This window comes from Miniopterus schreibersii, assembly GCF_964146895.1.
Source record: "Miniopterus schreibersii genome assembly, chromosome: Y".
In the NCBI taxonomy this organism is placed as follows: Eukaryota; Metazoa; Chordata; class Mammalia; order Chiroptera; family Miniopteridae; genus Miniopterus; species Miniopterus schreibersii.
In genome coordinates, this window is record NC_138120.1 from 730,562 (window position 1) to 743,705 (window position 13,144).

The 13,144-nt window shown below is 47.6% G+C and overlaps 1 protein-coding gene across 1 annotated transcript in view; it reads left to right on the plus strand.

Moving 5' to 3' along the window:
* The first annotated feature begins 8,226 nt into the window (after positions 1–8,226).
* LOC308551976 (A-kinase anchor protein 17A-like) overlaps positions 8,227–13,144 on the plus strand; it is a 40,481-nt gene continuing 35,563 nt past the window's right edge. Inside the window, exon 1 of the mRNA XM_081126907.1 lies at positions 8,227–8,280. The gene's annotated coding sequence lies outside the window, so the exon portion shown is untranslated. The remainder of the gene's footprint in view (positions 8,281–13,144) is intronic.

Genomic DNA, 13,144 nt, shown 5'->3' on the forward strand with positions numbered 1-13,144 from the left:
CACACATGGAACGAACGATGTCAGTTAGTCTCTGACCACAAAGTTCACAGTATTATCACTTAGCTTAAGACGCACACACCTGCAAAATGGGCAGGGAGTCTGCAAATAAAGTAGTTATAACTGTTCATTTCTTGTTGTTTTTTCTTTTTAAATGTGTTTTTATTGATTTCAGAGAGAGGAACAGAGAGAGAGAAACATCAATGATGAGAGAGGGTCAGGGATCCGCCGCCTCTTGCTCGCCCCCTACTGGGGATCCTGTGCCCTGACTGGGAATTGAACCTTGACCTCCTGGTTCATGGGTTGGTGCTCGACCACTGAGCCACACCGGCTGGGCAATTCTTCATTTCTACTACTGGTAAAACGCCCTCAATGTTGTATTCTTTCATGGTTTCCCAATTCTTAAACTTTACCATAGAAATACTATGCTGATTGATGTTAAACTAAGCATCTTTCATTCTTCAAACATTAAAAATGTATCATGTCCTTACGTGGTACACCTGGGACTCGAATGGCATGACTTGTCAAGGATATCTCAGTAAAAGTGGAAAAAAGAAATGACAAGGCACGTCCTCACGAAGATTAGCGTTAGAAGCCCAGACACAAGGAGCTGATTGAACAGATAAGGCCCTGGATCGGTGATTCACCCATTGTATGAATTGATAAACAGAGACACGAGGAGCTGAGGGCACCCCATTCAGAGCTAGCAGGCAGTGTAGACCACTGGTGGCTGACATATAGATGTTGGAAGGATGGATGGACAGACAGATGGATGTATATATGGATAGATGCATGGGTGGATGGATGGATGGATAAATGGTTGGATGGATGGATGGATGGATGGATGGATGGATGGATGGATGGATGTGAGGGAGGGACGGAGGAAGGAAGGAAGGAAGGAAGGAAGGAAGGAAGGAAGGAAGGAAGGAAGGAAGGAAGGAAGGGTGGATAGATGGTTGGATGGATGGATGGGTGTGTGGATGGAAGGATGGATAGATGGAGGGATGGATGGATGGATGGATGGATGGATGGATGGATGGATGGATGGATGGATGGATGAAAGGGTGAGTGAATGGATGGGTGAGTGAATGGATGGATGGATGGATGGATGGATGGATGGATGGATGGATGGATGGAAGGATGGATAGATGGAGGGATGGATGGATGGATGGATGGATGGATGGATGGATGGATGGATGGATGGATGGATGGATGGATTAGTGAGTGGATGGATGGTTGGATGGATGGATGGATGGATGGATGGATGGATGGATGGATGGATGGATTAGTGGGATGGATGGATGGATGGATGGATGGATGGATGGATGGATGGATGGATGGATTAGTGATTGGATGGATGGATGGATGGATGGATGGATGGATGGATGGATGGATTAGTGGGATGGATGGATGGATGGATGGATGGATGGATGGATGGATGGATGGATGGATTAGTGAGTGGATGGATGGTTGGATGGATGGATGGATGGATTAGTGGGATGGATGGATGGATGGATGGATGGATGGATGGATGGATGGATGGATGGAAGGATTAGTGAGTGGATGGATGGATGGATGGATGGATTAGTGGGATGGATGGATGGATGGATGGATGGATGGATGGATGGATGGATGGATTAGTGGGATGCATGGATGGATGGATGGATGGATGGATGGATGGATGGATGGATGGATGGATGGATGGATGGATGGATTAGTGAGTGGATGGATGGATGGATGGATGGATGGATGGATGGATGGAAGGATTAGTGGGGTGGATGGATGTGTGGGTGGGTGGATGGATAAATTGATAGATAGATAGATGGCTGGCTGGCTGAAGGTGTGAATGGATGGGTAGAGAGATGGATATGTGGGTGAGTGGATGGATGATGGATGGATGGGTGGATGGATGGATGGATGGATGGGGAGACTGATGGACAGGGCAAAGGTTGCCAGTGCTGTGAGACTAGCTCCTAGGTTAGTTAACTGGCCACTGGGATCCTGGCAACCCCCACTCCCACTTCAGGACCCAGCCGTGGGAGGTGAGCTCAGTCCCTAAGCATGAGGCCTTTGCTTACTTACTTTCCTGCCCCCAAGTCTCTCTGACAGGCCTCACTCACTCGACAGAGGCCTCCTGCTGGGACCATATTCTGGGCCTTGTCCCCAGTGTCACCTGCCTCTGGAGCCTCCAGCTGGCCCTTCCTCTTACAGTTTGCTCTGGAGACTCTGGTTTTCCCCGATTCTCCTCACCCTGTCAGGCACCTCACTCTCTATTCTGAGTGATCACCTCAGTTGCTCTACTAAGAAACGGGAAAGCCACTGAGTGAGTAATATGAGTAATACGAGGATGTCCTTTCTCTGAAGGGTGTGCCTCTTCTCTGGTTTATCTTTTGTATCTCCGTGTTCTGTTCTTTGATCTGATCTTTACAAGGTCTGATTTTCTACTCTCTACCTCGGAAATAACACCTCCCTCCTTACTGTTGAAAATAATCGCTTAGCAACCAACAACTAATTCATTCCAGGAGTCTGCATTTTTCTCACCGGGCTGCTGTCAATGACATGGATCCCCGAATCGCTCAGCAGCCACCTCACTGGGTGTCGCAGGCCGCATCCCATGTCACGTCACGTCACATGTCACTGGTTGTCAGGTACCACAGTGGGAGCCTTGGGTCCTTGTCAGGAAGGGTCTTTGATTTTCGTGAAGTTATCACCAACAGGGCTGGACACAGACCTTATTTATTTATTTATGTTTGCAACCCCCCCCAGTGCCCCAGGCCATTTGCACCGAGTGAGGTGCCTTCTCTCTCAAGCCAAAGGTCGAATGATTACTTTGCACTATAGAGGAGGAAAGAGACCAGAATCGAATTAACGACTGATTAATAGATTTTTTAAAAATCTTTTTTTTAAACACTATTAAATTTATTGGGGTGACCATGGTTAATGGATAGGATTCAGGCGGGGGTTTCTATGTTACAGGATCTGTATATTGCTCTGTCTGCCCACCCCCTCAAAGTCATATCTTCTCCCATCACCGTATATTAAGACCCCCTTCACCTCCCACTCCCCACCCCCTTCCCTCTGGCAACCCCCACACTGCTGTCTGTGTCCCTGAGTTTCAGTTTTATATCCCACATAAGAGTGAAATCATATGGTTCTTAGCTTTTCCTGCCTGACTTCTTTCACTCAGCATAATATTCTCAAGGCCCATCCACGTTGTCACAAATGGCAGGATTCCAGCCTTTTTCATGGCTGAGTAGTATTCCATTGGGTACATGTCCCACTTTTTTTTTTTTTTTTAAATCCAGTCCTCTATCGCAGGGCACTTTGGTTGTCTCCATGTCTCAGGCACCGTGAATCATGCTGCAGTGAACATAGGGGTGCATATATCTTTGCAAATACAAGTTTTTGGGGTTCATACCCAGGAGAGGGATGGCTGGATCATACGGTAGCTCTATTAATTTTTTGCAGAATCTCCAGACTGCTTTCCATAGTGGTTGTACCGGTTTACATCCCCCCCAGCAGGGCTCCCTTTTCTCCACAACCTCCCCAACCCTTGTGATTGCTCGTCCTTTTGATAACAGCCATTCTCAGAGGTGTGAGGCTGCAAAGATTTACAGAGGTGAGGCTGGCCCATTTATTAAAAAACAAACAAAACAACTCGCCACGGCCGGTGTGGCTCAGTGGTTAGAGCGTCGGCCTGCACACCGAAGGCTCTCGGGTCTCATTCCCGACCAAGGGCAGGTACCTGGTTTGCAGGTTCGATCCCTGGCCTGTGCGGGAGGCAACCCATCGCTGTGTGTCTCTCGCATCAATGTTCCTCCTTCTCTTTCTCTCTTTCTCTCCCTTCTTTCCACTCTCTCCGTAAAAAAATTTTAAAAAAAATAAATCAATGGTAAAAATATCCTCTGTGAAGATTAACAAAAATTTAAAAAAATAAAAATTTTAAAAAAGCAACTCTCAGTGCTCACTGTGCAGGTTTTGGGGTAAGAAACGGGGAAGGCATCCATCATGACGACAGGTGTCTACAATGCAGGAAGAAAACAATGCTGAAAATAAAGCCTGTCTTTGCACAAGCCAAGCAAACGTCCTGCTCCAGGAAACACCGTATTTTTCTCTGTGTAGGAGTCGAGATCGACCTGAGCCTGGCAAAATGCCTCCATCAGGGTTCCCTTCTCCTCGGGGAGCCCACGGGAGGTTGCTGGGATCTCTCCCACGGAAAGCCGTGCACCCACACGCACCCATTCCTCACCCCGCACCTACACTAGGTGTAGGGGACACAGCTCTGCCCCTGGAGGCCGGGGTCCTCTCAACTTCCTCCTGCAAACCCTGAGCGACTCCTCGGGGACCCCGCCCTCCCCCTTCCTCATTACATTTATACATCTTCCTGCAAAGCATTTACCCAGAGTTAAAGCACTTCTGGGCTTTGTTTTTATATAGTGAAGACTGAACCTGAGCCAGAGAGAGGTCTGGCTTTAAAAATATATATATATGTATATATATATATATATATATGTTTTAATTGATTTTAGACAGAGAGGAGAAACATCAATGACGAGAGGGAAACATTGATCGGCTGCCTCCTGCACGCCCTCTACTGGGAATCGATCCCACAACCCGGGGCCTGTGCCCGACCGGAAATCGAACCTGAGACCCTCTGGTGTGCAAACCGACCCTCTAACCACTGAACCACGCCGGCCAGGGCCAGGGTCATTCTAATTCCTCCATCCGACCCCTGCAATCTAACCAAACACCCTTAATTTAGCTCCTAGGTTTTTAGTTCTGTCCTTCGGCTACACACACACATTTATTATATCTATATCATCTATATCTATATCTATATCTATATCATCTATATCATCTATATCTATATCATCTATATCTATATCTATATCTATATCTATCATCTATCATCATCTATATCTATATCATCTATATCTATATCTATATCTATATCATCTATATCATCTATATCTATATCTATCTATATCTATATCTATATCTATCATCTATATCATCTATATCTATATCATCTATATCTATATCTATATCTATATCATCTATATCTATATCATCTATATCTATATGTATATATCTATCATCTATATCATCTATATCTATATCATCTATATCTATATCTATATCTATATCATCTATATCTATATCTATATCTATATCTATATCTATCTATATCATCTATATCTATATCTATATCTATCTATATCATCTATATCTATATCTACATGCACATATATGAAATATAAATTGCACATAGGCCTTTGTGTATCTGTGGGGAATGATCCATAGAATGAATTCCTGGCAGTAGGATTGCCAGTAAAAAATGAAAAACATGCTAATTTATAGACCTTGTCGCCCAGCCAGCGTGGCTCAGTGGTTGAGCATCGACCTACGAACCAGGAGGTCACAGTTCGATTCCCGGTCAGGGCACATACCCGGGGGTTGTGGGCTCGATCCCCAGTCAGGGGCGTGCAGAAGGCAGCCGATCAATGACTCTCATCATTGATGTTTGTCTCTCTCTCTTTCTCCCTTCCTCTCTCTGAAATCAATAAAAATGTATTTTAAAAAGAAAAATAAAAAGAATTACCTGGTGGCAAAATTGCAAAAGGTGTTTTTCATAAATAGGCTAATGTTCATGGGGAACCACTGGGCGGACGTGAGATGATGGGTTAACTGACCCTCAAGACCTTGGCTGCAAGGCCGGGCCAGAGGATCAATACAGGAGGGAGCTCCATCCAGTGCTCCCTAGGGTGGTGCGTGTGCCCCCTGGTGGAAAAATCGTGTTGTTGTTTCTTGTTTGTTGCTGTTTTTGTTAATTTTCGCCTGAGGGTGTTTTTTTCCATTGGTTTTTAGAGAGTGGAAGGGAGCAGGGAGGCGAGGGAGAGAGAACCATGGATGAGAGAGACACGCCAACTGGTTGCTTCCAGAGGTGGGGAGTCAACAGGCAACCCAGGTACCCCGGGCGCTTGACCAGCAGGCGAGGGCCGACTGCTGTAACCACTGAGCACCACCGGCCAGGGTGAAACATTGTTTTGAATAACAGCTTGTGTAACTGAGGTGGATGGATGGAGAGAGGGAAGTGGGTGGGTGGGTGGGTGGATGAGTGAATGGGCCGGCTGATGGATGGATAGATGGGGAGGTGGCTGGGTGGGTGGGTGCGTAAAGGATAGATGAAGGGATGGGTGGGTGGCTGGATGAGTGGACAGACACCTGGGTGGATGGGTGGGTGGATGGATGGATGGATGGATGGATGGATGGATGGATGGATGGATGAGCGGACAGCTGGGTTAGGTTTAGAGTTAGGATTTGGGTTGAGGTCAGGACGAGTGGCGTTCGGTTTCGGGTTAGGGTTGAGCTCAGCACCAGTGTTGAGGTTGGTATTAAGGTTACGACTCAGGTTATAGGTAAGATTAGGTGCGGCCTCTGGTTTGAGGCCAGGATTAGGGGTAAGGGTCAGGCTGGAACAGTTTAAAAGTGTACAAGGCCGTGTCCTTCCTCGAGGCCTCCAGGCCGTGTTTCTGCTCCTTCAAATCTCTCTGACGTCTCTGACTTCTACAGCTGAGTAGGGATTTTATTTTTATTTCTTATTTTTGATTCTTTTGGTTAATCCCCACTCGAGGATATTTTTTCCATTGATTTTTTTTTTTTTTAGAGGGAGTGGAAGGAACATTGATGTGAGAGAGACACATAGATTGGTCGCCTCCAACACATGCCCCAACCAGGGCCTGGGATCGAATCTGCGACCTAGGTATGTGCCCTTGACTGGGATGGAACCCGCCACCCTTCAGTCCCGGGCCAGTGGGCTCGGTGGTTAGAGCATCGGCCGGGACACCAAAGGGTCAAGGGTTCGATTCCCAGTCAAGGACACGTGCCTGGATTGCAGGTTCGATCCAGGGCCCTGGATGCGGCTCGTGGGGGAGGCAACCAATGGATGTGTCTCTCTCACATTGATGTTTCTCTCTCTCTCCCCCTCCGTCCTTTACAGTCTCTAAAAAAATTTTTTAAAAGTCCTACTTGTCTCTGTGAACAGTGTGTGAATAGGACCACACAAGGCCCATATAGCAGACGCCCAGAAATGCCCCGGGAGCCCTTTTCTGTTTAAAACTTGACTTGAAATGGGGTCCCCTTTCCCACCCTCCCCTCTCTGATGGTAATGCCTGGGCACCTGTGTTTAATAACGGAGGGTCCCTGTTCTTGTTTTCCGAGCCTACATTTTCAGTTCGGGGACTTCCGTGACATCTTAGGAGCATCATAAGCACACGTCTGGTGCAGGATCCGGCATAATGTGGGAGCTTAATAAATTATAATTGGCCAGTTCATAATTCAATTATGTAACCATATAAGAATATGTTATATAAGGATATACTATATAAACATATAAAATTATATTAAGTATTATGTGTAAACTGTAACATTTTTATTTTTAAATTTTATGTTATCAAAAATAAATAGCACATAGAACCTGACAATAGGGAACACTTAAAATAGCATATGTTTAAATTGCATTATGGTCTTCTATATAAACACATAAGAATGTAATGCAACCTGGAGGGAAATGTCTAATCTAGACAATCAAGACGTAATAAATAATTAAAGTAATTAATAAATGCGTGGTTCTATAGTAAATAATTTAAGTGCTATAGCTGAATTAGCGATGATGGATCACCAATCACCATATGTAATAAATGAAGTAATTCATAGGTGCATGGCTAGGTAATAAAAATGTATGATTAGATTGTAGGATGTATGGTAAATTAACATGCATAATAAAATAAACAAAGGAGTGGATAGTAAAGAATTTGCAGGGAATGCATATTGCTGTGTTACACACGATTATCATCATAATTTAGGTGCCTGCGCCTTAAAGCGGACGGGCGCCCCCTCCGGCCGCCGCCCGCACTTGGGGGCAGGTGTTCGCTTGACCCTGGGGGAGGCGGGGCGCACTCGCGCACGCGCAGTGCAGAGCCGGGTCCGGCCCGCCTCCTCCCGGGCCCGCGCCGGAAGTCCCGCCTTAGGGGCGGGGCCGTGCCGGGAGGAGAGCCCTGGAGCCGCCGCGCGGCCGCTTCCGCCGGCCCCGAGCGCCGGAAGCGGAAGTGCGTCACAGGGCCGGGCAGCGGCAGGGCCAGCGGCGGCGCGGCGCGTCAGGGGCGCTTCCGGCGGACGGGGTCGGCTCCGGACGAGAGGCCGCGCCTGCCGGGGTCGTCGGGGGGCGCAGCGAGCTGGGGCCAGGGCGGCGGCGTCGGGGGACGCAGGCGGAGCCCCGAGCCGGTGAGCGCCCCCTCCCGCCGGGGCCGGGGCCGGGGGCGGGGCCGCGAGGCGTCGGGGTCTCTGGGGCGCCGGAAGGGGCCGCGGTCCGGGGGCGCCGGGAGGGGGCGAGGGCGGGGAGTCATTGGGGGGCCAGCAGGGGACGAGGGTCGGGGTCTGCGGGGCGCCGGAGGGCGCGCGGCCCGGGTGCCGGCGTCTGTGGGGCGCCGGAGGGAGCGCGGGCCGGGGTCTCTGGGGCGCCGGAAGGGGCCGGGTGCCGGCGTCTGTGGGGCGCCGGAGGGAGCGCGGGCCGGGGTCTCTGGGGCGCCGGAAGGGGCCGCGGTCCGGGGGCGCCAGGAGGGGGCGAGGGCGGGGAGTCTTTGGGGGGCCAGCAGGGGACGAGGGTCGCGGTCTGTGGGGCGCCGGAGGGAGCGCGGGCCGGGGTCTCTGGGGCGCCGGAAGGGCCCGGGGCCGGCGTCTGTGGGGCGGCGGAGGGAGCGCGGGCCGGGGTCTCTGGGGCGCCGGAAGGGGGCGAGGGCGGGGAGTCTTTGGGGGGCCAGCAGGGGACGAGGGTCGGGGTCTGTGGGGCGCCGGAGGGAGCGCGGGCCGGTGTCTCGGGCGCTGGAAGGGGCCGGGGGCCGGGGTCTGTGGGGCGCCGGAGGGAGCGCGGGCCGGGGTCTCGGGCGCCGGAAGGGCCCGGGGCCGGCGTCTGTGGGGCGCCGGAAGGGGCCGCGGTCCGGGGGCGCCGGGAGGGGGCGAGGGCGGGGAGTCATTGGGGGGCCAGCAGGGGACGAGGGTCGGGGTCTGCGGGGCGCCGGAGGGAGCGCGGGCCGGGGGCGCCGGGAGGGGGCGAGGGCGGGGAGTCATTGGGGGGCCAGCAGGGGACGAGGGTCGGGGTCTGTGGGGCGCCGGAGGGAGCGCGGGCCCGGGTCTCTGGGGCGCCGGAAGGGCCCGGGGCCGGCGTCTGTGGGGCGCCGGAAGGGGCCGCGGGCGGGGAGTCATTGGGGGGTCCGGCCCGAAGTATGCTCCAATCCCGTAGAAAAGAGAAATGACTGTTTACAGGGCTTACGTGGAATTTAAACTAGCACACAGATAGTTTTCACAGTGGTGTTGCCAATTTTATGGAAGAATTAACCAGGCCATTCATCTCGGCTATAGAAGAGGAACGTTCCCTTCTAAAGATGAAAAGATAGACCTTTGGTATTTCTGCACAAGAGCCTCTTGCAAAGCACAAGACCCACCCTAAGTATAAACCTGGCCAAAACCCCTCGGAGAATACTTGGCATGACCAGAGCCAGCGCAGAAGGAAAACCAAGTCATAGGCTACTTCTGTGCTCTTTCAGAGCCTATTTGAAATAGCTGAGAAAATACTCAATTACAGAAATACCAAAGTGTTTGGTATTACGAAAACATATCAAAACGTTCACCATAGCGGCTGGCTAATAATATTACGAATGGTGGAATTTTCTTAATTTTTCTTTGTTGGTGTTTATCTGTATATTCCAAATTTTCTACAGTGAGCATATAAAAAATAACTGAGTAAAAATGTTCGTTGTCTCCTATATTAAAAAAAAAATCTTTCCATATTTTTCTGTCTTGAAAGCTTCTTTCATGGATACTAGAATGAAGTTCAGAGCGCATGAGCAGAGATGAACGAAGTCTTCATGATTTCTGGACATGGAATGTAAGTTGACCTGAATGAATTTTTAAATAAGAACCCTCCTGAGCAGCATGAGTTTTGATTGGAAGAATGGGAGCATGAACTTGGAGTCATGTTTGGTTTTGTTGAGACCCCAGAGATATCTTGTTGAGTCTTTCATGCAAATCTAAATGTTTAGGCTCAGCTTATCTGCGAAGTCTTAAGTAAATATATACATGTATATGTATGATGTTAGGTGAAAGAGATAGCAAAGTAAGGAGGTTTTCTGAGGAAGGCATACTTACTGGAATGGCCCATGCTGCTGCCCAAATGCAAAAATATGTGATTATCTTCGTTTTCCTTAGAAATATTAGTTAATGGCTGTTTTTTTAAAAAAAGAATAGCACAAAATTACTTATAGAGCAAAAGATAATAACCACAGTAATGGATTATTTCATTTGTAAGCATTTGCCTTCTTCCTGGGCACGGAGTATTTATCGAACATGAGAAGGTGGCTGTCAAGACTCAGTGTTCCAGAACACCCTGGAGTGGTCCTAGAGACATACCTAGAGTGGTCACGGAGACATATGGGCATCATCAGGCTCGGCGCCAATGGAGCCACCTAGACTCTTTCTGCCTCTGCCAGTGAAGGGGAACAGCCACGTAGCCACAAAGTCATAACCATAACTTTGTCCTTCTGCTGTTCTTGATGGTAATAATCTCTCTCTTCTGAATAGTTTTAATCAAGTGTTAACTAATTGTGCTAAGACCGTGTTTAAAAGATGAAACACTTATCATGGGCTCTTCTAGACTGTAAGGGACAGACGAGAGGGAGCCTAGGCTAATGGAAAGAACATGGCGTTTGGATTTAGGGTCCTGGATTAGAATTCTACCTTTGCTACTTGCAGTGTGAGTTTGAGAAATGTAAGGATTTTGTTAAGCCTTGTTTCCTCCATCTGAGATAATAATACCTGCACTTAAGGATTACCCCAACTATCTAAGCAGAAAGATCTTCTCTGAGAAGCCTTCTCTGGCCCCATTTCAGAGGGCATTTGGTGTCTCTTTTTTGCACACATCAGCTTCTGCATACCTCATGGCTAGTTTATTGTACTGTTTTCAAATAGCCTGACTACTTACACGTTCCCCTGCCCTACTGAAAGCTCCTGAGACCCAGGAGCATGTCTTAGTGATCATTGTAGTCCAATCCATAGCACAGAAAAACACTTTTCATGAATATTGTTGATTAATAAATACTTATTAGTGTAAGCAATACCTGGCACTGTCCTGGGTATGTAGCAATCTCTTAATAAATTATAGCAATTACTATAAGGGACTTCTAAATATATGATCCTTTATTCCTGTTAGACTCACATTCAGAAATGGTCTAATATACATTTTGATACCTTGGAATAGACATCATATAGTCCATGGAATCAAAAATTTAAATTCCTATTTACTGCAAATTGGATTGCTTGATGTAATGATACCATTACTATAGAAAGGAAGGAAAGTTTTACTCCTATTTCATGAACTCCCACTTGGTTTATAGATTAAAATACTGTGTGTTATAAAATAGCCTTTATTGAATTTTGTGTTGATAGTGGAAACATAATAAAATCTCAGTAAGTTATTTGCATTTCTTCACAGGAGAGAGGACACAGTACCAGGGAGAGAAAAAAGTGGGGGGCAGGAGGGAGCTGTCCAGTTTGGCTCAGTGGTTAGAGCATCCGCCTGCGAACCTAAGGGCCTCAGGTTCTATTCCAGGTCAAGGGCACATACCCCAGGTCAAGGGCATGTACCTCGGTTGCAGGTTCAGTTCTGGGCCCCAGTCAGTGCTCGTGTGAGAGGCAACCAATCGATGTGTCTCACTCAAATCAATGTTTCTCTCTCTCCCTCTCTCTCTCCCTCCCTTCCACTCTGTAAAAATCAATGGAAAAAAATATCGTTGGGTGAGGATTTTTAAAAAGGGGGACAGGACTTACTCTTGTAGCTGTCCAGCAGAAAGTCAAAACCTCCTTCCAAAATACTGTAGATTAAAAACAAGACTGAGGTGACCTCAGGACAAGTATAATGCAGAGCTCTGGGCATAGATGTTGAAAGGTAGCTGTTTAGTAAGCAAGGGTTATACCATACTTTGTAGTCCCCAACCTAATTATTACATAGACTTTGCAGAAGGCCAGTCTACACTGTGATTTGGAGGAGCCATGGTATCCTGGAAGGTACCTGTAGTGAAGGCCAGGGTTATGTGCAGCCCATTTCTAAGCTGCAATCCAGAAATCTGGCCACATTAGCTCCCTTTCAGATCCACTCCAGAGCAATTGCACGATGCCCTGTGGTGCTTGTCACTGTCTCCACAAGTAGGTAAATGGCTCAAAAGACTCCTATAGAAATGGCCTCAGTTTTGTCAGCCTGAAAGCAGAGGCTTAAGAATTGTCTGAATCCCCTTTAGATTATTTCATGTATTTAACAATTACCTAGTTAATTTGGACAAATTTTTAAAAGGCAAAAAGCAAAGCCTAATTAAAGCCCTGTTTAAAAGCCCATGCTGGATTTTTAAAATCCGAGTTATCTGATTTCTTATCGAAACCTACCAAAGCAACCAGAGAATTATCAAATTTCCACCTCAGTTTGCCAATTTTTTAGTAACATGTCTTTCATTTTTCAAACCTATCCTATTGTAAAATGGAAAAGGAGTGGGACAGAAGTAAAAATCTCTAGCTATCCTAAGTAGAAGTGTTTTTAATACAGCTTTTAAAACCCTAATGTCAATTGGCCAAAAAATTAGTTTTTTAGGTCAAATGTTGATTTTTTTTTTTTTTTTTTTTAGGGACTAAGAAGTTATATGGAAACTGTGATTCATTCATTCATTCAACAAACATTTGAAGGCCTAACGTGGGCCATATACTGAGTCCTAGAGACAGACATAAGCCCTATGACTGACTGGATTAGGCTTTGAAATAAATGTAATATGATGTGTTAAATCAAGGTCATGTTTATTTCTTAATAGAGTCAGTGTTTAAAGGTTACTGTTGTTACTATTTAAAAGAGAAGCAGCTCTGGCAGGCGGCTCGGTTGGTGCGGCTTCGTCCCGCGCACCCGAAGGCTGTGAGTTCAGCCCTCGCTCGAGACTGATTGATGTTTCTAACCCTCTCTCCCTTCCGCTCTCTCTGAAATCAATAAAAATATATTGTTTTAAAAAACAGTAAAATAATCACATTGTGTATAGCAGACCTCCATGTGTTCTAAAAG